Source organism: Zootoca vivipara, chromosome 12 (assembly GCF_965207765.1).
Source record: "Zootoca vivipara chromosome 12, rZooViv2.hap1.1, whole genome shotgun sequence".
In the NCBI taxonomy this organism is placed as follows: domain Eukaryota; kingdom Metazoa; phylum Chordata; class Lepidosauria; order Squamata; family Lacertidae; genus Zootoca; species Zootoca vivipara.
In genome coordinates, this window is record NC_142595.1 from 41053253 (window position 1) to 41057021 (window position 3769).

The window sequence follows — 3769 nt, forward strand, 5'->3', positions numbered from 1 at the left end:
AAAGAATCTCTGAGTAAAAGATCGTCAATGAAAATGGACTCTCTAAGACCTTGTGGTTGGAAAGAGACTTACGCTGCAAGCCTGGAAGACTAAACATCCAATTACTGTTAATATCAGCTGTCAATGACAACTTTATGGAGTACAAAAAAGCAAACAATCAATTCCTCTTGTTGTTATTTGCTTTTAAAAGCAGCCCTTCAAATTAAATCTGCAATGCAATAGAAAAATGTTGCGTGAATTTCACACAGGTCAAAATCCAGATGATTTCACTTCACTGCTTGACAGAAACACTCTGTAAAGTGTAGATGTAACCCACCAACAATGTTATGCAGCACTCCCTGATTGGATGGAAATTCTTCTTCGTGTTGAGAAATTGGCATCGTGCACAACAATCCCCCAGCAGCTCCCCAGTCCCTAAAAATAGCCTTCAACCTGAGTGCCCCCTTTTGCCTAAGGCCCAAACAACTGGGGATTGTGGTTTAAACAGGTCGACGTGAGCAGCTGAGAGTTATAGTCCCGGAAACTTTCAACGTGACCTGCTTAAACTGCCCTGCAGATGCTGAAATATACAGGACAAGTACTGAGATTGAAGCCGTAGCAGAGGAAGAGATTCAATCAGCCTGGGCATCCTATGCCACTGGGCTAAATACCACAGCCTCAAGCCCTCTGACCCCCTTCAGGATATCTTCTCCATCAGAGAGAAATGAGACCCGTGTGTACACTCATGCTCAAAAACACAAAAGGAAGTACAGTGGTACCTCTTCCTGCTGAACTTTTCACCAGCAGTCTGCTGCCTCCCTAGGTGCCCACCATGGACACAATCTGTGCTGTACAAGCCCTGTTGGAATGAAAGGAGAGTTCAGCAAAACCACAGTCCCAGGGTTGACCTTTCCACTAGAAAGGGGAAGGATTGGTATTCCATGAAGTGCAATTTTGTAGACTTCTGCTTTCAAATAATCCTGCCCAGCAGCACTGTAAATGAACTGGGAAATGACAATGAGAACTAGTGCTGACTCGATCACTTGCTGCTTCTGGGTGTCATAGTGGGGCTCCAGGGGATGGGCCGTAGAACAGATCCTGACTTTAACCGAATCCTGCAAACAATTATTCCTAGTACAGTGGTACCTCGGTTTACAAACACAATTGGTTCCGGAAGCCTGTACTTCACCTGAAGCGTACTTAACCTGACGTGAACTTTCCCATTGAAAGTAATGGAAAGTGGATTAATCCGTTCCAGATGGGTCCGCGGAAAATACTTAAACCGAGGCGTACTTAAACCGAGGTATGGCTGTAGTGTGGGCTAAAATTGTCTTCCCTTTTTCTGCTGAGTTTTCAGCATCTTCACAAATATGTACAGTGGGCACTTCCTAGTGTCAATTTTATTGTGCATTCATGAGGACCTGTGCTCATGATGGTATTGGGCTGGTTGTAAGGGATCCTGCTTTCAAGACTGTTTGGACTTGCAAAACTTTCGAGGTGAACATACCGTTACGGGCAACCTCCCCAAATCTCCAAGCGATGAGAGACTCCGGGGTGCCTGAGCTTTTACCAGGGTTCATTTTCCGTTTGGAAAATGGAGTTTTATTTAAGCATATATACAACCCGAACATAGGATGGAGGGGCTCCCAGATTAACACCCCCATAAGTATCACTTGTGGGCGCCCAGGTTCCCAGGGCCCCCTGGAGATGGCGCCCCCTGGTGTTCTGTCAGATGGGAAGCAAATGTGAGCTATGGACCCAGGGCCGTCTTTAGCAGATGTGGCTCCGGGGTGCAAATATCTGCCCAGCGCCCCCAAATTACCATGGATAGTGGGGGGGAAGCTGCGCACTGCCAGCCATTGGGGGGCGCAACTCAACTCCTCCCATGCAGCTGTGGGAGAGCAATCCCCGCAGAGGCTTGGGAGGGAAGTTGCACCCCTCCCAAGCCTCCGCAGGAGGAGAGTGCAGCTTCCCTCCCAAGCCTACTTGGGAGGAGAGCGATCCCCACGGAGGCTTGGGAAGGAACCAGCCATATAGTTGGTGGGGCGCAGCTGGTGGGCGTGCTGGGAAAGGGGAGGCCGCCAGCAAAGTCGCGCAGCTCCCCCACTCGCTGGGGCGCCCCTGAGAGGCCGTCACCCTGGCGCGACACATGAAAAATTTGTCTGCCGAATCGCGGTTTCCCATAGGAATGCATTGAAATTCAATTAATGCCTATGGGCAAAAAAAAATTCAAAAAAAATTCAATGCATTCCTATGGGATTCGCTAGACGAATTTTTCATTATAAGAAAAGACCCGTGGAACGAATTAAATTCGTCTAGCGAGGCACCACTGTATAGTGGTACCTCTGGTTAAGAACTTAATTCGTTCCAGAGGTCTGTTCTTAACCTGAAACTGTTCTTAACCTGAGACACCACTTTAGCTAATGGGGGCTCCTGCTGCCGCCGCACTGCCAGAGCGTGATTTCTGTTCTCATCCTGAAGCAAAGTTCTTAACCTGAGGTACTATTTCTGGGTTAGCGGAGTCTTTAACCTGAAGTGTTTGTAACCTGAAGTGTTTGTAACCTGAGGTACCACTGTACATAGAAATGAAAGGATATTAGAGGATCTTGGAGACCACCAGCTGCAAATTAGGGCAGGGTGCCTGTACATTTAAAGCAGAAGCAGGGAGGGACTAAGGCCAGATGTGTCCCTTTAGGGATGCCTTGTGTGCACTCCCCACCCCTAGGAGCCTTCAGAAGGGAGCTGTTGCCAACTGAGAGGGGCGAGAAACTCTGCGGCTGCCATCAGGGGGAGGTTGGTTTCACCAGTGTGACCCCATCCACCAACCCCAAGAGCCTCCAAAAAGGAGTTGCTTAATGGACAATTTGTACTGACCTATTAGTAAGCTGTATGCTTTAGTTAAATGTTTAGATCTGTTAAATTGTTGATCACTGTTTTTTTTTCATGTTATGTTGCAGTTTCTGGTATTGTTAGTCTAATACTGTACAGTGGTACCTCTGGTTACGAACACTTCAGGTTACAAGCTCCGCTAACCCGGAAGTACCCTAGCTGCTCTTGGTTGGCAACTTTGCCCCAGGATGCGATCAGAAATCACGCACCAGAGGCACGTGCGCAGTGAGAGGCCCCATTAGGGAAAGCGCACCTCAGGATCAGAACGGTTTCAGCTTAAGAACGGACCTCCGGAACGAATTAAGTTTGTAACCAGAGGTACCACTGTATTTAGACTTTGGTTTATCTGTGAACCACTTTGAGCAGAGATTTACTTGTGGATATATAAATAAATTGACACTAGACCTCTCCACCTGTCCCTTGGGACTCTCCTGAGGCCACACCCCTCACCACCGTGTCCTATGTCCTTTTCAAGTCCTTTATGGTATGGCAGGAATGTGTCCTTGAACTCTTGCTTGTCCAAGTCAAGGTTAAAGGTATGAGTGACTGAGTGTAGACGCATCTGACTCTTACATAGCTGGGATGTAGTCTACTGGACAAAGGTAAGACTCAGCGCCCATTTGTACCTCTGGCACCATCCACAAAGGGTCTCTTGCCCCAGAAAGGTTTCCTATGTGGCCCTTGGATCAAGAAAGGTTCTCCACCCTTGGCTGAAAAGCGGTAGCAAACCTGGAATTTCAAGCAGAGTTCGGAGAAGTTGTACCTACTGAAACTCTGCTTTCTGCACAAAGGTGAATGAATGGTCGAGCGGAGCCTCTGCTGCCCTCCTTTCTACCCAGCAGCCTAAGGAGACTGAAATCATTCTACAATAACAGAAACATGCCAAGATATTTATGCATAA